Source organism: Ranitomeya imitator, chromosome 5 (assembly GCF_032444005.1).
Source record: "Ranitomeya imitator isolate aRanImi1 chromosome 5, aRanImi1.pri, whole genome shotgun sequence".
Classification (NCBI taxonomy): Eukaryota; Metazoa; Chordata; class Amphibia; order Anura; family Dendrobatidae; genus Ranitomeya; species Ranitomeya imitator.
The window spans coordinates 704,782,538-704,803,340 of record NC_091286.1 but is presented as its reverse complement, the minus strand read 5'-3'; the positions used below and the strand labels follow the sequence as shown (position 1 = coordinate 704,803,340).

At 42.6% G+C, this 20,803-nt stretch overlaps 32 non-coding genes across 32 annotated transcripts; all 32 read right to left on the bottom strand.

Moving 5' to 3' along the window:
• Positions 1–277: 277 nt before the first annotated feature.
• Positions 278–349, bottom strand: TRNAG-UCC (transfer RNA glycine (anticodon UCC)). Its single transcript has one exon. It is a non-coding gene; the product is annotated as a tRNA-Gly (tRNA).
• Positions 350–1,103: 754 nt separating this feature from the next.
• On the bottom strand, positions 1,104–1,189 carry TRNAY-GUA (transfer RNA tyrosine (anticodon GUA)). The gene is given in 2 exon segments: positions 1,104–1,139; positions 1,153–1,189. It is a non-coding gene; the product is annotated as a tRNA-Tyr (tRNA).
• A 96-nt stretch (positions 1,190–1,285) lies between these two features.
• On the bottom strand, positions 1,286–1,358 carry TRNAA-AGC (transfer RNA alanine (anticodon AGC)). The gene has a single exon. It is a non-coding gene; the product is annotated as a tRNA-Ala (tRNA).
• A 694-nt stretch (positions 1,359–2,052) lies between these two features.
• TRNAG-UCC (transfer RNA glycine (anticodon UCC)) lies at positions 2,053–2,124 on the bottom strand. The gene has a single exon. It is a non-coding gene; the product is annotated as a tRNA-Gly (tRNA).
• A 754-nt stretch (positions 2,125–2,878) lies between these two features.
• Positions 2,879–2,964, bottom strand: TRNAY-GUA (transfer RNA tyrosine (anticodon GUA)). The gene is given in 2 exon segments: positions 2,879–2,914; positions 2,928–2,964. It is a non-coding gene; the product is annotated as a tRNA-Tyr (tRNA).
• Positions 2,965–3,060: 96 nt separating this feature from the next.
• On the bottom strand, positions 3,061–3,133 carry TRNAA-AGC (transfer RNA alanine (anticodon AGC)). Its single transcript has one exon. It is a non-coding gene; the product is annotated as a tRNA-Ala (tRNA).
• A 694-nt stretch (positions 3,134–3,827) lies between these two features.
• TRNAG-UCC (transfer RNA glycine (anticodon UCC)) lies at positions 3,828–3,899 on the bottom strand. The gene has a single exon. It is a non-coding gene; the product is annotated as a tRNA-Gly (tRNA).
• A 754-nt stretch (positions 3,900–4,653) lies between these two features.
• TRNAY-GUA (transfer RNA tyrosine (anticodon GUA)) lies at positions 4,654–4,739 on the bottom strand. Its single transcript is given in 2 exon segments — positions 4,654–4,689; positions 4,703–4,739. It is a non-coding gene; the product is annotated as a tRNA-Tyr (tRNA).
• Positions 4,740–4,835: 96 nt separating this feature from the next.
• Positions 4,836–4,908, bottom strand: TRNAA-AGC (transfer RNA alanine (anticodon AGC)). The gene has a single exon. It is a non-coding gene; the product is annotated as a tRNA-Ala (tRNA).
• A 695-nt stretch (positions 4,909–5,603) lies between these two features.
• Positions 5,604–5,675, bottom strand: TRNAG-UCC (transfer RNA glycine (anticodon UCC)). The gene has a single exon. It is a non-coding gene; the product is annotated as a tRNA-Gly (tRNA).
• Positions 5,676–6,429: 754 nt separating this feature from the next.
• Positions 6,430–6,515, bottom strand: TRNAY-GUA (transfer RNA tyrosine (anticodon GUA)). The gene is given in 2 exon segments: positions 6,430–6,465; positions 6,479–6,515. It is a non-coding gene; the product is annotated as a tRNA-Tyr (tRNA).
• A 96-nt stretch (positions 6,516–6,611) lies between these two features.
• TRNAA-AGC (transfer RNA alanine (anticodon AGC)) lies at positions 6,612–6,684 on the bottom strand. Its single transcript has one exon. It is a non-coding gene; the product is annotated as a tRNA-Ala (tRNA).
• Positions 6,685–7,378: 694 nt separating this feature from the next.
• Positions 7,379–7,450, bottom strand: TRNAG-UCC (transfer RNA glycine (anticodon UCC)). Its single transcript has one exon. It is a non-coding gene; the product is annotated as a tRNA-Gly (tRNA).
• Positions 7,451–8,204: 754 nt separating this feature from the next.
• On the bottom strand, positions 8,205–8,290 carry TRNAY-GUA (transfer RNA tyrosine (anticodon GUA)). The gene is given in 2 exon segments: positions 8,205–8,240; positions 8,254–8,290. It is a non-coding gene; the product is annotated as a tRNA-Tyr (tRNA).
• Positions 8,291–8,386: 96 nt separating this feature from the next.
• On the bottom strand, positions 8,387–8,459 carry TRNAA-AGC (transfer RNA alanine (anticodon AGC)). Its single transcript has one exon. It is a non-coding gene; the product is annotated as a tRNA-Ala (tRNA).
• A 1,533-nt stretch (positions 8,460–9,992) lies between these two features.
• On the bottom strand, positions 9,993–10,078 carry TRNAY-GUA (transfer RNA tyrosine (anticodon GUA)). Its single transcript is given in 2 exon segments — positions 9,993–10,028; positions 10,042–10,078. It is a non-coding gene; the product is annotated as a tRNA-Tyr (tRNA).
• Positions 10,079–10,174: 96 nt separating this feature from the next.
• On the bottom strand, positions 10,175–10,247 carry TRNAA-AGC (transfer RNA alanine (anticodon AGC)). Its single transcript has one exon. It is a non-coding gene; the product is annotated as a tRNA-Ala (tRNA).
• Positions 10,248–10,942: 695 nt separating this feature from the next.
• Positions 10,943–11,014, bottom strand: TRNAG-UCC (transfer RNA glycine (anticodon UCC)). Its single transcript has one exon. It is a non-coding gene; the product is annotated as a tRNA-Gly (tRNA).
• Positions 11,015–11,768: 754 nt separating this feature from the next.
• TRNAY-GUA (transfer RNA tyrosine (anticodon GUA)) lies at positions 11,769–11,854 on the bottom strand. The gene is given in 2 exon segments: positions 11,769–11,804; positions 11,818–11,854. It is a non-coding gene; the product is annotated as a tRNA-Tyr (tRNA).
• A 96-nt stretch (positions 11,855–11,950) lies between these two features.
• TRNAA-AGC (transfer RNA alanine (anticodon AGC)) lies at positions 11,951–12,023 on the bottom strand. Its single transcript has one exon. It is a non-coding gene; the product is annotated as a tRNA-Ala (tRNA).
• A 1,533-nt stretch (positions 12,024–13,556) lies between these two features.
• Positions 13,557–13,642, bottom strand: TRNAY-GUA (transfer RNA tyrosine (anticodon GUA)). Its single transcript is given in 2 exon segments — positions 13,557–13,592; positions 13,606–13,642. It is a non-coding gene; the product is annotated as a tRNA-Tyr (tRNA).
• A 96-nt stretch (positions 13,643–13,738) lies between these two features.
• TRNAA-AGC (transfer RNA alanine (anticodon AGC)) lies at positions 13,739–13,811 on the bottom strand. The gene has a single exon. It is a non-coding gene; the product is annotated as a tRNA-Ala (tRNA).
• A 695-nt stretch (positions 13,812–14,506) lies between these two features.
• On the bottom strand, positions 14,507–14,578 carry TRNAG-UCC (transfer RNA glycine (anticodon UCC)). The gene has a single exon. It is a non-coding gene; the product is annotated as a tRNA-Gly (tRNA).
• Positions 14,579–15,332: 754 nt separating this feature from the next.
• On the bottom strand, positions 15,333–15,418 carry TRNAY-GUA (transfer RNA tyrosine (anticodon GUA)). The gene is given in 2 exon segments: positions 15,333–15,368; positions 15,382–15,418. It is a non-coding gene; the product is annotated as a tRNA-Tyr (tRNA).
• A 96-nt stretch (positions 15,419–15,514) lies between these two features.
• Positions 15,515–15,587, bottom strand: TRNAA-AGC (transfer RNA alanine (anticodon AGC)). Its single transcript has one exon. It is a non-coding gene; the product is annotated as a tRNA-Ala (tRNA).
• Positions 15,588–17,121: 1,534 nt separating this feature from the next.
• On the bottom strand, positions 17,122–17,207 carry TRNAY-GUA (transfer RNA tyrosine (anticodon GUA)). The gene is given in 2 exon segments: positions 17,122–17,157; positions 17,171–17,207. It is a non-coding gene; the product is annotated as a tRNA-Tyr (tRNA).
• Positions 17,208–17,303: 96 nt separating this feature from the next.
• TRNAA-AGC (transfer RNA alanine (anticodon AGC)) lies at positions 17,304–17,376 on the bottom strand. Its single transcript has one exon. It is a non-coding gene; the product is annotated as a tRNA-Ala (tRNA).
• Positions 17,377–18,070: 694 nt separating this feature from the next.
• On the bottom strand, positions 18,071–18,142 carry TRNAG-UCC (transfer RNA glycine (anticodon UCC)). The gene has a single exon. It is a non-coding gene; the product is annotated as a tRNA-Gly (tRNA).
• Positions 18,143–18,909: 767 nt separating this feature from the next.
• TRNAY-GUA (transfer RNA tyrosine (anticodon GUA)) lies at positions 18,910–18,995 on the bottom strand. Its single transcript is given in 2 exon segments — positions 18,910–18,945; positions 18,959–18,995. It is a non-coding gene; the product is annotated as a tRNA-Tyr (tRNA).
• A 96-nt stretch (positions 18,996–19,091) lies between these two features.
• On the bottom strand, positions 19,092–19,164 carry TRNAA-AGC (transfer RNA alanine (anticodon AGC)). Its single transcript has one exon. It is a non-coding gene; the product is annotated as a tRNA-Ala (tRNA).
• A 684-nt stretch (positions 19,165–19,848) lies between these two features.
• TRNAG-UCC (transfer RNA glycine (anticodon UCC)) lies at positions 19,849–19,920 on the bottom strand. The gene has a single exon. It is a non-coding gene; the product is annotated as a tRNA-Gly (tRNA).
• A 754-nt stretch (positions 19,921–20,674) lies between these two features.
• Positions 20,675–20,760, bottom strand: TRNAY-GUA (transfer RNA tyrosine (anticodon GUA)). The gene is given in 2 exon segments: positions 20,675–20,710; positions 20,724–20,760. It is a non-coding gene; the product is annotated as a tRNA-Tyr (tRNA).
• Between the last annotated feature and the right edge of the window lie 43 nt (positions 20,761–20,803).

Sequence of the window (20,803 nt, the reverse complement as noted above, 5' to 3'; positions counted from 1 at the left end):
AACGCGTTTGCTTTTGACAGAAGCTACATCAACCAGCACAATACCAATGTTTACCTTGGCATTGCTTTTGTATTGCGGACTAACCCTACTAAGTTTCAAACAATAACTGATGAGCAGCAAATGGTTTAGATGAAGTGTTGAAAAAGCTAAGAACGCTTCTCTTCGTTTTTTTCTCCTTTTTGTGGTTGCTAAACTGTAAGAAGAGAGTAGAGCATGAGCTTGAACACAAAACATTAAAAGAGAATAAACGCAACACCAATGGTGAAAAAGCAAGCCATGCGTTGGCCGGGAATCGAACCCGGGTCAACTGCTTGGAAGGCAGCTATGCTCACCACTATACCACCAACGCTTACGTAAGCGCGCATTTTTTTTTTACATTTTCTGCAATAACAGTAAACGTTCTAGCAAATCCTTTCTAAGTACATGGAGAATCAAACTGGGGGAGAGTGAAAAAAGTTGTGATGTAGCACAATCCCAAGGAGAACCATTGACCTTTTATGGTTTGTTTATAGAAAATTTTGAGACATCGTAAAGGCCTTCTGGTCCTTTAGCGGCACGAGTTGAACTGGGATTCAGGGTTTTAACCAGTGTTTTTTTGAGCCAAAAGGGTTTGCTGTAGACAGGGGCATTTAGAGGAAATGTAATGATGAAGAGTATAAAACACAACCGTTTAGCAGAGGATGGTTTCGATCCATCGACCTCTGGGTTATGGGCCCAGCACGCTTCCGCTGCGCCACTCTGCTTATGGTGGAGGATGCTCAGAGTTGAAGTCTAATTACTGCCTGCCTTCTGGTCTATGTCATGTAATTTATCAGCCATTTCTTATCTGTTGGCAACTAAATTATTCTTGGTGCTTTGCAAATGTTTGTTTTTGTTGAAAATCATGTCTCTGTGGCGCAATCGGTTAGCGCGTTCGGCTGTTAACCGAAAGGTTGGTGGTTCGAGTCCACCCAGGGACGTTGCACCCTTTTGCTTCAGTTGAAGAAGTTTTTGCATTTGTGCTAAGCATCTCCCTCAAGTAAAAGCCATTTTGCTGACGATGTTTTGAATTCACGAGACAAACTGGAGAAAAACCTTCTGGATGAGATAGGATAAACAAAACTTCCTTCGAGCCGGAATTGAACCAGCGACCTAAGGATTGCTAATTTAGAGCTACAGTCCTCCGCTCTACCAGCTGAGCTATCGAAGGATTGTTGAAAGCCCACTAGGTTTGGCCATGGGTGCCACGAGCAGGTGGTAAAAATGATTCATTCAACCCAGCGAAAAAGGAATTCAGCTGTAGTATTGGAGAATGCGGGCATCGATCCCGCTACCTCTCGCATGCTAAGCGAGCGCTCTACCACTTGAGCTAATCCCCCAAACCTGGCAAACATATCGTCAGCTTCACGTCACACCAGGTCACAATTTTCATATACAATCACACATGCCAGTGCAAGCTTTTTTTTTTTTTTTTTTTTTTAAAGTGTGGATTCCATTTTTGCATACTGGAAGAACATTTAAGGAGTCTACAACGTGATTGGTGCCCTACAAATACAGTTGGGCAACTTTCTAGCAACCCCTTTCTATGTACATGGAGAATCAAATTGGGGACAGTGAAAAAAACTTGCATAGTTTGAAGAAAAAAGTTGCGATGTAGCACAATCCCAAAAGAGAACCATTGACCTTTTATGGCTTTGTTTGTTTATAGAAACTGCTGAGAGGTCGTGAAGGCCTTCTGGTCCTTTGGCACAAGTTGATCCAGGATTCAGGGTTTTGACCAGTAATTTTTGAGCCAAAACGCGTTTGCTTTTGACAGAAGCTACATCAACCAGCACAATACCAATGTTTACCTTGGCATTGCTTTTGTATTGCGGACTAACCCTACTAAGTTTCAAACAATAACTGATGAGCAGCAAATGGTTTAGATGAAGTGTTGAAAAAGCTAAGAACGCTTCTCTTCGTTTTTTTCTCCTTTTTGTGGTTGCTAAACTGTAAGAAGAGAGTAGAGCATGAGCTTGAACACAAAACATTAAAAGAGAATAAACGCAACACCAATGGTGAAAAAGCAAGCCATGCGTTGGCCGGGAATCGAACCCGGGTCAACTGCTTGGAAGGCAGCTATGCTCACCACTATACCACCAACGCTTACGTAAGCGCGCATTTTTTTTTTACATTTTCTGCAATAACAGTAAACGTTCTAGCAAATCCTTTCTAAGTACATGGAGAATCAAACTGGGGGAGAGTGAAAAAAGTTGTGATGTAGCACAATCCCAAGGAGAACCATTGACCTTTTATGGTTTGTTTATAGAAAATTTTGAGACATCGTAAAGGCCTTCTGGTCCTTTAGCGGCACGAGTTGAACTGGGATTCAGGGTTTTAACCAGTGTTTTTTTGAGCCAAAAGGGTTTGCTGTAGACAGGGGCATTTAGAGGAAATGTAATGATGAAGAGTATAAAACACAACCGTTTAGCAGAGGATGGTTTCGATCCATCGACCTCTGGGTTATGGGCCCAGCACACTTCCGCTGCGCCACTCTGCTTATGGTGGAGGATGCTCAGAGTTGAAGTCTAATTACTGCCTGCCTTCTGGTCTATGTCATGTAATTTATCAGCCATTTCTTATCTGTTGGCAACTAAATTATTCTTGGTGCTTTGCAAATGTTTGTTTTTGTTGAAAATCATGTCTCTGTGGCGCAATCGGTTAGCGCGTTCGGCTGTTAACCGAAAGGTTGGTGGTTCGAGTCCACCCAGGGACGTTGCACCCTTTTGCTTCAGTTGAAGAAGTTTTTGCATTTGTGCTAAGCATCTCCCTCAAGTAAAAGCCATTTTGCTGACGATGTTTTGAATTCACGAGACAAACTGGAGAAAAACCTTCTGGATGAGATAGGATAAACAAAACTTCCTTCGAGCCGGAATTGAACCAGCGACCTAAGGATTGCTAATTTAGAGCTACAGTCCTCCGCTCTACCAGCTGAGCTATCGAAGGATTGTTGAAAGCCCACTAGGTTTGGCCATGGGTGCCACGAGCAGGTGGTAAAAATGATTCATTCAACCCAGCGAAAAAGGAATTCAGCGGTAGTATTGGAGAATGCGGGCATCGATCCCGCTACCTCTCGCATGCTAAGCGAGCGCTCTACCACTTGAGCTAATCCCCCAAACCTGGCAAACATATCGTCAGTTTCACGTCACACCAGGTCACAATTTTCATATACAATCACACATGCCAGTGCAAGCTTTTTTTTTTTTTTTTTTTTTTTAAGTGTGGATTCCATTTTTGCATACTGGAAGAACATTTAAGGAGTCTACAACGTGATTGGTGCCCTACAAATACAGTTGGGCAACTTTCTAGCAACCCCTTTCTATGTACATGGAGAATCAAATTGGGGACAGTGAAAAAAACTTGCATAGTTTGAAGAAAAAAGTTGCGATGTAGCACAATCCCAAAAGAGAACCATTGACCTTTTATGGCTTTGTTTGTTTATAGAAACTGCTGAGAGGTCGTGAAGGCCTTCTGGTCCTTTGGCACAAGTTGATCCAGGATTCAGGGTTTTGACCAGTAATTTTTGAGCCAAAACGCGTTTGCTTTTGACAGAAGCTACACCAACCAGCACAATACCAATGTTTACCTTGGCATTGCTTTTGTATTGCGGACTAACCCTACTAAGTTTCAAACAATAACTGATGAGCAGCAAATGGTTTAGATGAAGTGTTGAAAAAGCTAAGAACGCTTCTCTTCGTTTTTTTCTCCTTTTTGTGGTTGCTAAACTGTAAGAAGAGAGTAGAGCATGAGCTTGAACACAAAACATTAAAAGAGAATAAACGCAACACCAATGGTGAAAAAGCAAGCCATGCGTTGGCCGGGAATCGAACCCGGGTCAACTGCTTGGAAGGCAGCTATGCTCACCACTATACCACCAACGCTTACGTAAGCGCGCATTTTTTTTTTACATTTTCTGCAATAACAGTAAACGTTCTAGCAAATCCTTTCTAAGTACATGGAGAATCAAACTGGGGGAGAGTGAAAAAAGTTGTGATGTAGCACAATCCCAAGGAGAACCATTGACCTTTTATGGTTTGTTTATAGAAAATTTTGAGACATCGTAAAGGCCTTTTGGTCCTTTAGCGGCACGAGTTGAACTGGGATTCAGGGTTTTAACCAGTGTTTTTTTGAGCCAAAAGGGTTTGCTGTAGACAGGGGCATTTAGAGGAAATGTAATGATGAAGAGTATAAAACACAACCGTTTAGCAGAGGATGGTTTCGATCCATCGACCTCTGGGTTATGGGCCCAGCACGCTTCCGCTGCGCCACTCTGCTTATGGTGGAGGATGCTCAGAGTTGAAGTCTAATTACTGCCTGCCTTCTGGTCTATGTCATGTAATTTATCAGCCATTTCTTATCTGTTGGCAACTAAATTATTCTTGGTGCTTTGCAAATGTTTGTTTTTGTTGAAAATCATGTCTCTGTGGCGCAATCGGTTAGCGCGTTCGGCTGTTAACCGAAAGGTTGGTGGTTCGAGTCCACCCAGGGACGTTGCACCCTTTTGCTTCAGTTGAAGAAGTTTTTGCATTTGTGCTAAGCATCTCCCTCAAGTAAAAGCCATTTTGCTGACGATGTTTTGAATTCACGAGACAAACTGGAGAAAAACCTTCTGGATGAGATAGGATAAACAAAACTTCCTTCGAGCCGGAATTGAACCAGCGACCTAAGGATTGCTAATTTAGAGCTACAGTCCTCCGCTCTACCAGCTGAGCTATCGAAGGATTGTTGAAAGCCCACTAGGTTTGGCCATGGGTGCCACGAGCAGGTGGTAAAAATGATTCATTCAACCCAGCGAAAAAGGAATTCAGCGGTAGTATTGGAGAATGCGGGCATCGATCCCGCTACCTCTCGCATGCTAAGCGAGCGCTCTACCACTTGAGCTAATCCCCCAAACCTGGCAAACATATCGTCAGTTTCACGTCACACCAGGTCACAATTTTCATATACAATCACACATGCCAGTGCAAGCTTTTTTTTTTTTTTTTTTTTTTTAAAGTGTGGATTCCATTTTTGCATACTGGAAGAACATTTAAGGAGTCTACAACGTGATTGGTGCCCTACAAATACAGTTGGGCAACTTTCTAGCAACCCCTTTCTATGTACATGGAGAATCAAATTGGGGACAGTGAAAAAAACTTGCATAGTTTGAAGAAAAAAGTTGCGATGTAGCACAATCCCAAAAGAGAACCATTGACCTTTTATGGCTTTGTTTGTTTATAGAAACTGCTGAGAGGTCGTGAAGGCCTTCTGGTCCTTTGGCACAAGTTGATCCAGGATTCAGGGTTTTGACCAGTAATTTTTGAGCCAAAACGCGTTTGCTTTTGACAGAAGCTACATCAACCAGCACAATACCAATGTTTACCTTGGCATTGCTTTTGTATTGCGGACTAACCCTACTAAGTTTCAAACAATAACTGATGAGCAGCAAATGGTTTAGATGAAGTGTTGAAAAAGCTAAGAACGCTTCTCTTCGTTTTTTTCTCCTTTTTGTGGTTGCTAAACTGTAAGAAGAGAGTAGAGCATGAGCTTGAACACAAAACATTAAAAGAGAATAAACGCAACACCAATGGTGAAAAAGCAAGCCATGCGTTGGCCGGGAATCGAACCCGGGTCAACTGCTTGGAAGGCAGCTATGCTCACCACTATACCACCAACGCTTACGTAAGCGCGCATTTTTTTTTTACATTTTCTGCAATAACAGTAAACGTTCTAGCAAATCCTTTCTAAGTACATGGAGAATCAAACTGGGGGAGAGTGAAAAAAGTTGTGATGTAGCACAATCCCAAGGAGAACCATTGACCTTTTATGGTTTGTTTATAGAAAATTTTGAGACATCGTAAAGGCCTTCTGGTCCTTTAGCGGCACGAGTTGAACTGGGATTCAGGGTTTTAACCAGTGTTTTTTTGAGCCAAAAGGGTTTGCTGTAGACAGGGGCATTTAGAGGAAATGTAATGATGAAGAGTATAAAACACAACCGTTTAGCAGAGGATGGTTTCGATCCATCGACCTCTGGGTTATGGGCCCAGCACGCATCCGCTGCGCCACTCTGCTTATGGTGGAGGATGCTCAGAGTTGAAGTCTAATTACTGCCTGCCTTCTGGTCTATGTCATGTAATTTATCAGCCATTTCTTATCTGTTGGCAACTAAATTATTCTTGGTGCTTTGCAAATGTTTGTTTTTGTTGAAAATCATGTCTCTGTGGCGCAATCGGTTAGCGCGTTCGGCTGTTAACCGAAAGGTTGGTGGTTCGAGTCCACCCAGGGACGTTGCACCCTTTTGCTTCAGTTGAAGAAGTTTTTGCATTTGTGCTAAGCATCTCCCTCAAGTAAAAGCCATTTTGCTGACGATGTTTTGAATTCACGAGACAAACTGGAGAAAAACCTTCTGGATGAGATAGGATAAACAAAACTTCCTTCGAGCCGGAATTGAACCAGCGACCTAAGGATTGCTAATTTAGAGCTACAGTCCTCCGCTCTACCAGCTGAGCTATCGAAGGATTGTTGAAAGCCCACTAGGTTTGGCCATGGGTGCCACGAGCAGGTGGTAAAAATGATTCATTCAACCCAGCGAAAAAGGAATTCAGCGGTAGTATTGGAGAATGCGGGCATCGATCCCGCTACCTCTCGCATGCTAAGCGAGCGCTCTACCACTTGAGCTAATCCCCCAAACCTGGCAAACATATCGTCAGTTTCACGTCACACCAGGTCACAATTTTCATATACAATCACACATGCCAGTGCAAGCTTTTTTTTTTTTTTTTTTTTTTAAAGTGTGGATTCCATTTTTGCATACTGGAAGAACATTTAAGGAGTCTACAACGTGATTGGTGCCCTACAAATACAGTTGGGCAACTTTCTAGCAACCCCTTTCTATGTACATGGAGAATCAAATTGGGGACAGTGAAAAAAACTTGCATAGTTTGAAGAAAAAAGTTGCGATGTAGCACAATCCCAAAAGAGAACCATTGACCTTTTATGGCTTTGTTTGTTTATAGAAACTGCTGAGAGGTCGTGAAGGCCTTCTGGTCCTTTGGCACAAGTTGATCCAGGATTCAGGGTTTTGACCAGTAATTTTTGAGCCAAAACGCGTTTGCTTTTGACAGAAGCTACATCAACCAGCACAATACCAATGTTTACCTTGGCATTGCTTTTGTATTGCGGACTAACCCTACTAAGTTTCAAACAATAACTGATGAGCAGCAAATGGTTTAGATGAAGTGTTGAAAAAGCTAAGAACGCTTCTCTTCGTTTTTTTCTCCTTTTTGTGGTTGCTAAACTGTAAGAAGAGAGTAGAGCATGAGCTTGAACACAAAACATTAAAAGAGAATAAACGCAACACCAATGGTGAAAAAGCAAGCCATGCGTTGGCCGGGAATCGAACCCGGGTCAACTGCTTGGAAGGCAGCTATGCTCACCACTATACCACCAACGCTTACGTAAGCGCGCATTTTTTTTTTACATTTTCTGCAATAACAGTAAACGTTCTAGCAAATCCTTTCTAAGTACATGGAGAATCAAACTGGGGGAGAGTGAAAAAAGTTGTGATGTAGCACAATCCCAAGGAGAACCATTGACCTTTTATGGTTTGTTTATAGAAAATTTTGAGACATCGTAAAGGCCTTCTGGTCCTTTAGCGGCACGAGTTGAACTGGGATTCAGGGTTTTAACCAGTGTTTTTTTGAGCCAAAAGGGTTTGCTGTAGACAGGGGCATTTAGAGGAAATGTAATGATGAAGAGTATAAAACACAACCGTTTAGCAGAGGATGGTTTCGATCCATCGACCTCTGGGTTATGGGCCCAGCACACTTCCGCTGCGCCACTCTGCTTATGGTGGAGGATGCTCAGAGTTGAAGTCTAATTACTGCCTGCCTTCTGGTCTATGTCATGTAATTTATCAGCCATTTCTTATCTGTTGGCAACTAAATTATTCTTGGTGCTTTGCAAATGTTTGTTTTTGTTGAAAATCATGTCTCTGTGGCGCAATCGGTTAGCGCGTTCGGCTGTTAACCGAAAGGTTGGTGGTTCGAGTCCACCCAGGGACGTTGCACCCTTTTGCTTCAGTTGAAGAAGTTTTTGCATTTGTGCTAAGCATCTCCCTCAAGTAAAAGCCATTTTGCTGACGATGTTTTGAATTCACGAGACAAACTGGAGAAAAACCTTCTGGATGAGATAGGATAAACAAAACTTCCTTCGAGCCGGAATTGAACCAGCGACCTAAGGATTGCTAATTTAGAGCTACAGTCCTCCGCTCTACCAGCTGAGCTATCGAAGGATTGTTGAAAGCCCACTAGGTTTGGCCATGGGTGCCACGAGCAGGTGGTAAAAATGATTCATTCAACCCAGCGAAAAAGGAATTCAGCGGTAGTATTGGAGAATGCGGGCATCGATCCCGCTACCTCTCGCATGCTAAGCGAGCGCTCTACCACTTGAGCTAATCCCCCAAACCTGGCAAACATATCGTCAGTTTCACGTCACACCAGGTCACAATTTTCATATACAATCACACATGCCAGTGCAAGCTTTTTTTTTTTTTTTTTTTTTTTAAGTGTGGATTCCATTTTTGCATACTGGAAGAACATTTAAGGAGTCTACAACGTGATTGGTGCCCTACAAATACAGTTGGGCAACTTTCTAGCAACCCCTTTCTATGTACATGGAGAATCAAATTGGGGACAGTGAAAAAAACTTGCATAGTTTGAAGAAAAAAGTTGCGATGTAGCACAATCCCAAAAGAGAACCATTGACCTTTTATGGCTTTGTTTGTTTATAGAAACTGCTGAGAGGTCGTGAAGGCCTTCTGGTCCTTTGGCACAAGTTGATCCAGGATTCAGGGTTTTGACCAGTAATTTTTGAGCCAAAACGCGTTTGCTTTTGACAGAAGCTACACCAACCAGCACAATACCAATGTTTACCTTGGCATTGCTTTTGTATTGCGGACTAACCCTACTAAGTTTCAAACAATAACTGATGAGCAGCAAATGGTTTAGATGAAGTGTTGAAAAAGCTAAGAACGCTTCTCTTCGTTTTTTTCTCCTTTTTGTGGTTGCTAAACTGTAAGAAGAGAGTAGAGCATGAGCTTGAACACAAAACATTAAAAGAGAATAAACGCAACACCAATGGTGAAAAAGCAAGCCATGCGTTGGCCGGGAATCGAACCCGGGTCAATTGCTTGGAAGGCAGCTATGCTCACCACTATACCACCAACGCTTACGTAAGCGCGCATTTTTTTTTTACATTTTCTGCAATAACAGTAAACGTTCTAGCAAATCCTTTCTAAGTACATGGAGAATCAAACTGGGGGAGAGTGAAAAAAGTTGTGATGTAGCACAATCCCAAGGAGAACCATTGACCTTTTATGGTTTGTTTATAGAAAATTTTGAGACGTCGTAAAGGCCTTCTGGTCCTTTAGCGGCACGAGTTGAACTGGGATTCAGGGTTTTAACCAGTGTTTTTTTGAGCCAAAAGGGTTTGCTGTAGACAGGGGCATTTAGAGGAAATGTAATGATGAAGAGTATAAAACACAACCGTTTAGCAGAGGATGGTTTCGATCCATCGACCTCTGGGTTATGGGCCCAGCACACTTCCGCTGCGCCACTCTGCTTATGGTGGAGGATGCTCAGAGTTGAAGTCTAATTACTGCCTGCCTTCTGGTCTATGTCATGTAATTTATCAGCCATTTCTTATCTGTTGGCAACTAAATTATTCTTGGTGCTTTGCAAATGTTTGTTTTTGTTGAAAATCATGTCTCTGTGGCGCAATCGGTTAGCGCGTTCGGCTGTTAACCGAAAGGTTGGTGGTTCGAGTCCACCCAGGGACGTTGCACCCTTTTGCTTCAGTAGTAAGCTACAGTTGAAGAAGTTTTTGCATTTGTGCTAAGCATCTCCCTCAAGTAAAAGCCATTTTGCTGACGATGTTTTGAATTCACGAGACAAACTGGAGAAAAACCTTCTGGATGAGATAGGATAAACAAAACTTCCTTCGAGCCGGAATTGAACCAGCGACCTAAGGATTGCTAATTTAGAGCTACAGTCCTCCGCTCTACCAGCTGAGCTATCGAAGGATTGTTGAAAGCCCACTAGGTTTGGCCATGGGTGCCACGAGCAGGTGGTAAAAATGATTCATTCAACCCAGCGAAAAAGGAATTCAGCAGTAGTATTGGAGAATGCGGGCATCGATCCCGCTACCTCTCGCATGCTAAGCGAGCGCTCTACCACTTGAGCTAATCCCCCAAACCTGGCAAACATATCGTCAGTTTCACGTCACACCAGGTCACAATTTTCATATACAATCACACATGCCAGTGCAAGCTTTTTTTTTTTTTTTTTTTTTTTAAAGTGTGGATTCCATTTTTGCATACTGGAAGAACATTTAAGGAGTCTACAACGTGATTGGTGCCCTACAAATACAGTTGGGCAACTTTCTAGCAACCCCTTTCTATGTACATGGAGAATCAAATTGGGGACAGTGAAAAAAACTTGCATAGTTTGAAGAAAAAAGTTGCGATGTAGCACAATCCCAAAAGAGAACCATTGACCTTTTATGGCTTTGTTTGTTTATAGAAACTGCTGAGAGGTCGTGAAGGCCTTCTGGTCCTTTGGCACAAGTTGATCCAGGATTCAGGGTTTTGACCAGTAATTTTTGAGCCAAAACGCGTTTGCTTTTGACAGAAGCTACATCAACCAGCACAATACCAATGTTTACCTTGGCATTGCTTTTGTATTGCGGACTAACCCTACTAAGTTTCAAACAATAACTGATGAGCAGCAAATGGTTTAGATGAAGTGTTGAAAAAGCTAAGAACGCTTCTCTTCGTTTTTTTCTCCTTTTTGTGGTTGCTAAACTGTAAGAAGAGAGTAGAGCATGAGCTTGAACACAAAACATTAAAAGAGAATAAACGCAACACCAATGGTGAAAAAGCAAGCCATGCGTTGGCCGGGAATCGAACCCGGGTCAACTGCTTGGAAGGCAGCTATGCTCACCACTATACCACCAACGCTTACGTAAGCGCGCATTTTTTTTTTACATTTTCTGCAATAACAGTAAACGTTCTAGCAAATCCTTTCTAAGTACATGGAGAATCAAACTGGGGGAGAGTGAAAAAAGTTGTGATGTAGCACAATCCCAAGGAGAACCATTGACCTTTTATGGTTTGTTTATAGAAAATTTTGAGACATCGTAAAGGCCTTCTGGTCCTTTAGCGGCACGAGTTGAACTGGGATTCAGGGTTTTAACCAGTGTTTTTTTGAGCCAAAAGGGTTTGCTGTAGACAGGGGCATTTAGAGGAAATGTAATGATGAAGAGTATAAAACACAACCGTTTAGCAGAGGATGGTTTCGATCCATCGACCTCTGGGTTATGGGCCCAGCACACTTCCGCTGCGCCACTCTGCTTATGGTGGAGGATGCTCAGAGTTGAAGTCTAATTACTGCCTGCCTTCTGGTCTATGTCATGTAATTTATCAGCCATTTCTTATCTGTTGGCAACTAAATTATTCTTGGTGCTTTGCAAATGTTTGTTTTTGTTGAAAATCATGTCTCTGTGGCGCAATCGGTTAGCGCGTTCGGCTGTTAACCGAAAGGTTGGTGGTTCGAGTCCACCCAGGGACGTTGCACCCTTTTGCTTCAGTTGAAGAAGTTTTTGCATTTGTGCTAAGCATCTCCCTCAAGTAAAAGCCATTTTGCTGACGATGTTTTGAATTCACGAGACAAACTGGAGAAAAACCTTCTGGATGAGATAGGATAAACAAAACTTCCTTCGAGCCGGAATTGAACCAGCGACCTAAGGATTGCTAATTTAGAGCTACAGTCCTCCGCTCTACCAGCTGAGCTATCGAAGGATTGTTGAAAGCCCACTAGGTTTGGCCATGGGTGCCACGAGCAGGTGGTAAAAATGATTCATTCAACCCAGCGAAAAAGGAATTCAGCGGTAGTATTGGAGAATGCGGGCATCGATCCCGCTACCTCTCGCATGCTAAGCGAGCGCTCTACCACTTGAGCTAATCCCCCAAACCTGGCAAACATATCGTCAGTTTCACGTCACACCAGGTCACAATTTTCATATACAATCACACATGCCAGTGCAAGCTTTTTTTTTTTTTTTTTTTTTTTAAGTGTGGATTCCATTTTTGCATACTGGAAGAACATTTAAGGAGTCTACAACGTGATTGGTGCCCTACAAATACAGTTGGGCAACTTTCTAGCAACCCCTTTCTATGTACATGGAGAATCAAATTGGGGACAGTGAAAAAAACTTGCATAGTTTGAAGAAAAAAGTTGCGATGTAGCACAATCCCAAAAGAGAACCATTGACCTTTTATGGCTTTGTTTGTTTATAGAAACTGCTGAGAGGTCGTGAAGGCCTTCTGGTCCTTTGGCACAAGTTGATCCAGGATTCAGGGTTTTGACCAGTAATTTTTGAGCCAAAACGCGTTTGCTTTTGACAGAAGCTACACCAACCAGCACAATACCAATGTTTACCTTGGCATTGCTTTTGTATTGCGGACTAACCCTACTAAGTTTCAAACAATAACTGATGAGCAGCAAATGGTTTAGATGAAGTGTTGAAAAAGCTAAGAACGCTTCTCTTCGTTTTTTTCTCCTTTTTGTGGTTGCTAAACTGTAAGAAGAGAGTAGAGCATGAGCTTGAACACAAAACATTAAAAGAGAATAAACGCAACACCAATGGTGAAAAAGCAAGCCATGCGTTGGCCGGGAATCGAACCCGGGTCAATTGCTTGGAAGGCAGCTATGCTCACCACTATACCACCAACGCTTACGTAAGCGCGCATTTTTTTTTTACATTTTCTGCAATAACAGTAAACGTTCTAGCAAATCCTTTCTAAGTACATGGAGAATCAAACTGGGGGAGAGTGAAAAAAGTTGTGATGTAGCACAATCCCAAGGAGAACCATTGACCTTTTATGGTTTGTTTATAGAAAATTTTGAGACGTCGTAAAGGCCTTCTGGTCCTTTAGCGGCACGAGTTGAACTGGGATTCAGGGTTTTAACCAGTGTTTTTTTGAGCCAAAAGGGTTTGCTGTAGACAGGGGCATTTAGAGGAAATGTAATGATGAAGAGTATAAAACACAACCGTTTAGCAGAGGATGGTTTCGATCCATCGACCTCTGGGTTATGGGCCCAGCACACTTCCGCTGCGCCACTCTGCTTATGGTGGAGGATGCTCAGAGTTGAAGTCTAATTACTGCCTGCCTTCTGGTCTATGTCATGTAATTTATCAGCCATTTCTTATCTGTTGGCAACTAAATTATTCTTGGTGCTTTGCAAATGTTTGTTTTTGTTGAAAATCATGTCTCTGTGGCGCAATCGGTTAGCGCGTTCGGCTGTTAACCGAAAGGTTGGTGGTTCGAGTCCACCCAGGGACGTTGCACCCTTTTGCTTCAGTAGTAAGCTACAGTTGAAGAAGTTTTTGCATTTGTGCTAAGCATCTCCCTCAAGTAAAAGCCATTTTGCTGACGATGTTTTGAATTCACGAGACAAACTGGAGAAAAACCTTCTGGATGAGATAGGATAAACAAAACTTCCTTCGAGCCGGAATTGAACCAGCGACCTAAGGATTGCTAATTTAGAGCTACAGTCCTCCGCTCTACCAGCTGAGCTATCGAAGGATTGTTGAAAGCCCACTAGGTTTGGCCATGGGTGCCACGAGCAGGTGGTAAAAATGATTCATTCAACCCAGCGAAAAAGGAATTCAGCAGTAGTATTGGAGAATGCGGGCATCGATCCCGCTACCTCTCGCATGCTAAGCGAGCGCTCTACCACTTGAGCTAATCCCCCAAACCTGGCAAACATATCGTCAGTTTCACGTCACACCAGGTCACAATTTTCATATACAATCACACATGCCAGTGCAAGCTTTTTTTTTTTTTTTTTTTTTTTAAAGTGTGGATTCCATTTTTGCATACTGGAAGAACATTTAAGGAGTCTACAACGTGATTGGTGCCCTACAAATACAGTTGGGCAACTTTCTAGCAACCCCTTTCTATGTACATGGAGAATCAAATTGGGGACAGTGAAAAAAACTTGCATAGTTTGAAGAAAAAAGTTGCGATGTAGCACAATCCCAAAAGAGAACCATTGACCTTTTATGGCTTTGTTTGTTTATAGAAACTGCTGAGAGGTCGTGAAGGCCTTCTGGTCCTTTGGCACAAGTTGATCCAGGATTCAGGGTTTTGACCAGTAATTTTTGAGCCAAAACGCGTTTGCTTTTGACAGAAGCTACATCAACCAGCACAATACCAATGTTTACCTTGGCATTGCTTTTGTATTGCGGACTAACCCTACTAAGTTTCAAACAATAACTGATGAGCAGCAAATGGTTTAGATGAAGTGTTGAAAAAGCTAAGAACGCTTCTCTTCGTTTTTTTCTCCTTTTTGTGGTTGCTAAACTGTAAGAAGAGAGTAGAGCATGAGCTTGAACACAAAACATTAAAAGAGAATAAACGCAACACCAATGGTGAAAAAGCAAGCCATGCGTTGGCCGGGAATCGAACCCGGGTCAACTGCTTGGAAGGCAGCTATGCTCACCACTATACCACCAACGCTTACGTAAGCGCGCATTTTTTTTTTACATTTTCTGCAATAACAGTAAACGTTCTAGCAAATCCTTTCTAAGTACATGGAGAATCAAACTGGGGGAGAGTGAAAAAAGTTGTGATGTAGCACAATCCCAAGGAGAACCATTGACCTTTTATGGTTTGTTTATAGAAAATTTTGAGACATCGTAAAGGCCTTCTGGTCCTTTAGCGGCACGAGTTGAACTGGGATTCAGGGTTTTAACCAGTGTTTTTTTGAGCCAAAAGGGTTTGCTGTAGACAGGGGCATTTAGAGGAAATGTAATGATGAAGAGTATAAAACACAACCGTTTAGCAGAGGATGGTTTCGATCCATCGACCTCTGGGTTATGGGCCCAGCACACTTCCGCTGCGCCACTCTGCTTATGGTGGAGGATGCTCAGAGTTGAAGTCTAATTACTGCCTGCCTTCTGGTCTATGTCATGTAATTTATCAGCCATTTCTTATCTGTTGGCAACTAAATTATTCTTGGTGCTTTGCAAATGTTTGTTTTTGTTGAAAATCATGTCTCTGTGGCGCAATCGGTTAGCGCGTTCGGCTGTTAACCGAAAGGTTGGTGGTTCGAGTCCACCCAGGGACGTTGCACCCTTTTGCTTCAGTTGAAGAAGTTTTTGCATTTGTGCTAAGCATCTCCCTCAAGTAAAAGCCATTTTGCTGACGATGTTTTGAATTCACGAGACAAACTGGAGAAAAACCTTCTGGATGAGATAGGATAAACAAAACTTCCTTCGAGCCGGAATTGAACCAGCGACCTAAGGATTGCTAATTTAGAGCTACAGTCCTCCGCTCTACCAGCTGAGCTATCGAAGGATTGTTGAAAGCCCACTAGGTTTGGCCATGGGTGCCACGAGCAGGTGGTAAAAATGATTCATTCAACCCAGCGAAAAAGGAATTCAGCGGTAGTATTGGAGAATGCGGGCATCGATCCCGCTACCTCTCGCATGCTAAGCGAGCGCTCTACCACTTGAGCTAATCCCCCAAACCTGGCAAACATATCGTCAGTTTCACGTCACACCAGGTCACAATTTTCATATACAATCACACATGCCAGTGCAAGCTTTTTTTTTTTTTTTTTTTTTTTTAAGTGTGGATTCCATTTTTGCATACTGGAAGAACATTTAAGGAGTCTACAACGTGATTGGTGCCCTACAAATACAGTTGGGCAACTTTCTAGCAACCCCTTTCTATGTACATGGAGAATCAAATTGGGGACAGTGAAAAAAACTTGCATAGTTTGAAGAAAAAAGTTGCGATGTAGCACAATCCCAAAAGAGAACCATTGACCTTTTATGGCTTTGTTTGTTTATAGAAACTGCTGAGAGGTCGTGAAGGCCTTCTGGTCCTTTGGCACAAGTTGATCCAGGATTCAGGGTTTTGACCAGTAATTTTTGAGCCAAAACGCGTTTGCTTTTGACAGAAGCTACACCAACCAGCACAATACCAATGTTTACCTTGGCATTGCTTTTGTATTGCGGACTAACCCTACTAAGTTTCAAACAATAACTGATGAGCAGCAAATGGTTTAGATGAAGTGTTGAAAAAGCTAAGAACGCTTCTCTTCGTTTTTTTCTCCTTTTTGTGGTTGCTAAACTGTAAGAAGAGAGTAGAGCATGAGCTTGAACACAAAACATTAAAAGAGAATAAACGCAACACCAATGGTGAAAAAGCAAGCCATGCGTTGGCCGGGAATCGAACCCGGGTCAATTGCTTGGAAGGCAGCTATGCTCACCACTATACCACCAACGCTTACGTAAGCGCGCATTTTTTTTTTACATTTTCTGCAATAACAGTAAACGTTCTAGCAAATCCTTTCTAAGTACATGGAGAATCAAACTGGGGGAGAGTGAAAAAAGTTGTGATGTAGCACAATCCCAAGGAGAACCATTGACCTTTTATGGTTTGTTTATAGAAAATTTTGAGACGTCGTAAAGGCCTTCTGGTCCTTTAGCGGCACGAGTTGAACTGGGATTCAGGGTTTTAACCAGTGTTTTTTTGAGCCAAAAGGGTTTGCTGTAGACAGGGGCATTTAGAGGAAATGTAATGATGAAGAGTATAAAACACAACCGTTTAGCAGAGGATGGTTTCGATCCATCGACCTCTGGGTTATGGGCCCAGCACACTTCCGCTGCGCCACTCTGCTTATGGTGGAGGATGCTCAGAGTTGAAGTCTAATTACTGCCTGCCTTCTGGTCTATGTCATGTAATTTATCAGCCATTTCTTATCTGTTGGCAACTAAATTATTCTTGGTGCTTTGCAAATGTTTGTTTTTGTTGAAAATCATGTCTCTGTGGCGCAATCGGTTAGCGCGTTCGGCTGTTAACCGAAAGGTTGGTGGTTCGAGTCCACCCAGGGACGTTGCACCCTTTTGCTTCAGTAGTAAGCTACAGTTGAAGAAGTTTTTGCATTTGTGCTAAGCATCTCCCTCAAGTAAAAGCCATTTTGCTGACGATGTTTTGAATTCACGAGACAAACTGGAGAAAAACCTTCTGGATGAGATAGGATAAACAAAACTTCCTTCGAGCCGGAATTGAACCAGCGACCTAAGGATTGCTAATTTAGAGCTACAGTCCTCCGCTCTACCAGCTGAGCTATCGAAGGATTGTTGAAAGCCCACTAGGTTTGGCCATGGGTGCCACGAGCAGGTGGTAAAAATGATTCATTCAACCCAGCGAAAAAGGAATTCAGCAGTAGTATTGGAGAATGCGGGCATCGATCCCGCTACCTCTCGCATGCTAAGCGAGCGCTCTACCACTTGAGCTAATCCCCCAAACCTGGCAAACATATCGTCAGTTTCACGTCACACCAGGTCACAATTTTCATATACAATCACACATGCCAGTGCAAGCTTTTTTTTTTTTTTTTTTTTTTTAAGTGTGGATTCCATTTTTGCATACTGGAAGAACATTTAAGGAGTCTACAACGTGATTGGTGCCCTACAAATACAGTTGGGCAACTTTCTAGCAACCCCTTTCTATGTACATGGAGAATCAAATTGGGGACAGTGAAAAAAACTTGCATAGTTTGAAGAAAAAAGTTGCGATGTAGCACAATCCCAAAAGAGAACCATTGACCTTTTATGGCTTTGTTTGTTTATAGAAACTGCTGAGAGGTCGTGAAGGCCTTCTGGTCCTTTGGCACAAGTTGATCCAGGATTCAGGGTTTTGACCAGTAATTTTTGAGCCAAAACGCGTTTGCTTTTGACAGAAGCTACACCAACCAGCACAATACCAATGTTTACCTTGGCATTGCTTTTGTATTGCGGACTAACCCTACTAAGTTTCAAACAATAACTGATGAGCAGCAAATGGTTTAGATGAAGTGTTGAAAAAGCTAAGAACGCTTCTCTTCGTTTTTTCCTCCTTTTTGTGGTTGCTAAACTGTAAGAAGAGAGTAGAGCATGAGCTTGAACACAAAACATTAAAAGAGAATAAACGCAACACCAATGGTGAAAAAGCAAGCCATGCGTTGGCCGGGAATCGAACCCGGGTCAACTGCTTGGAAGGCAGCTATGCTCACCACTATACCACCAACGCTTACGTAAGCGCGCTTTTTTTTTTTACATTTTCTGCAATAACAGTAAACGTTCTAGCAAATCCTTTCTAAGTACATGGAGAATCAAACTGGGGGAGAGTGAAAAAAGTTGTGATGTAGCACAATCCCAAGGAGAACCATTGACCTTTTATGGTTTGTTTATAGAAAATTTTGAGACGTCGTAAAGGCCTTCTGGTCCTTTAGCGGCACGAGTTGAACTGGGATTCAGGGTTTTAACCAGTGTTTTTTTGAGCCAAAAGGGTTTGCTGTAGACAGGGGCATTTAGAGGAAATGTAATGATGAAGAGTATAAAACACAACCGTTTAGCAGAGGATGGTTTCGATCCATCGACCTCTGGGTTATGGGCCCAGCACGCTTCCGCTGCGCCACTCTGCTTTTGGTGGAGGATGCTCAGAGTTGAAGTCTAATTACTGCCTGCCTTCTGGTCTATGTCATGTAATTTATCAGCCATTTCTTATCTGTTGGCAACTAAATTATTCTTGGTGCTTTGCAAATGTTTGTTTTTGTTGAAAATCATGTCTCTGTGGCGCAATCGGTTAGCGCGTTCGGCTGTTAACCGAAAGGTTGGTGGTTCGAGTCCACCCAGGGACGTTGCACCCTTTTGCTTCAGTAGTAAGCTACAGTTGAAGAAGTTTTTGCATTTGTGCTAAGCATCTCCCTCAAGTAAAAGCCATTTTGCTGACGATGTTTTGAATTCACGAGACAAACTGGAGAAAAACCTTCTGGATGAGATAGGATAAACAAAACTTCCTTCGAGCCGGAATTGAACCAGCGACCTAAGGATTGCTAATTTAGAGCTACAGTCCTCCGCTCTACCAGCTGAGCTATCGAAGGATTGTTGAAAGCCCACTAGGTTTGGCCATGGGTGCCACGAGCAGGTGGTAAAAATGATTCATTCAACCCAGCGAAAAAGGAATTCAGCGGTAGTATTGGAGAATGCGGGCATCGATCCCGCTACCTCTCGCATGCTAAGCGAGCGCTCTACCACTTGAGCTAATCCCCCAAACCTGGCAAACATATCGTCAGTTTCACGTCACACCAGGTCACAATTTTCATATACAATCACACATGCCAGTGCAAGCTTTTTTTTTTTTTTTTTTTTTTTTAAGTGTGGATTCCATTTTTGCATACTGGAAGAACATTTAAGGAGTCTACAACGTGATTGGTGCCCTACAAATACAGTTGGGCAACTTTCTAGCAACCCCTTTCTATGTACATGGAGAATCAAATTGGGGACAGTGAAAAAAACTTGCATAGTTTGAAGAAAAAAGTTGCGATGTAGCACAATCCCAAAAGAGAACCATTGACCTTTTATGGCTTTGTTTGTTTATAGAAACTGCTGAGAGGTCGTGAAGGCCTTCTGGTCCTTTGGCACAAGTTGATCCAGGATTCAGGGTTTTGACCAGTAATTTTTGAGCCAAAACGCGTTTGCTTTTTACAGAAGCTACACCAACCAGCACAATACCAATGTTTACCTTGGCATTGCGGACTAACCCTACTAAGTTTCAAACAATAACTGATGAGCAGCAAATGGTTTAGATGAAGTGTTGAAAAAGCTAAGAACGCTTCTCTTCGTTTTTTCCTCCTTTTTGTGGTTGCTAAACTGTAAGAAGAGAGTAGAGCATGAGCTTGAACACAAAACATTAAAAGAGAATAAACGCAACACCAATGGTGAAAAAGCAAGCCATGCGTTGGCCGGGAATCGAACCCGGGTCAACTGCTTGGAAGGCAGCTATGCTCACCACTATACCACCAACGCTTACGTAAGCGCGCATTTTTTTTTTACATTTTCTGCAATAACAGTAAACGTTCTAGCAAATCCTTTCTAAGTACATGGAGAATCAAACTGGGGGAGAGTGAAAAAAGTTGTGATGTAGCACAATCCCAAGGAGAACCATTGACCTTTTATGGTTTGTTTATAGAAAATTTTGAGACGTCGTAAAGGCCTTCTGGTCCTTTAGCGGCACGAGTTGAACTGGGATTCAGGGTTTTAACCAGTGTTTTTTTGAGCCAAAAGGGTTTGCTGTAGACAGGGGCATTTAGAGGAAATGTAATGATGAAGAGTATAAAACACAACCGTTTAGCAGAGGATGGTTTCGATCCATCGACCTCTGGGTTATGGGCTCAGCACGCTTCCGCTGCGCCACTCTGCTTATGGTGGAGGATGCTCAGAGTTGAAGTCTAATTACTGCCTGCCTTCTGGTCTATGTCATGTAATTTATCAGCCATTTCTTATCTGTTGGCAACTAAATTATCCTTGGTGCTTTGCAAATGTTTGTTTTTGTTGAAAATCATGTCTCTGTGGCGCAATCGGTTAGCGCGTTCGGCTGTTAACCGAAAGGTTGGTGGTTCGAGTCCACCCAGGGACGTTGCACCCTTTTGCTTCAGTTGAAGAAGTTTTTGCATTTGTGCTAAGCATCTCCCTCAAGTAAAAGCCATTTTGCTGACGATGTTTTGAATTCACGAGACAAACTGGAGAAAAACCTTCTGGATGAGATAGGATAAACAAAACTTCCTTCGAGCCGGAATTGAACCAGCGACCTAAGGATTGCTAATTTAGAGCTACAGTCCTCCGCTCTACCAGCTGAGCTATCGAAGGATTGTTGAAAGCCCACTAGGTTTGGCCATGGGTGCCACGAGCA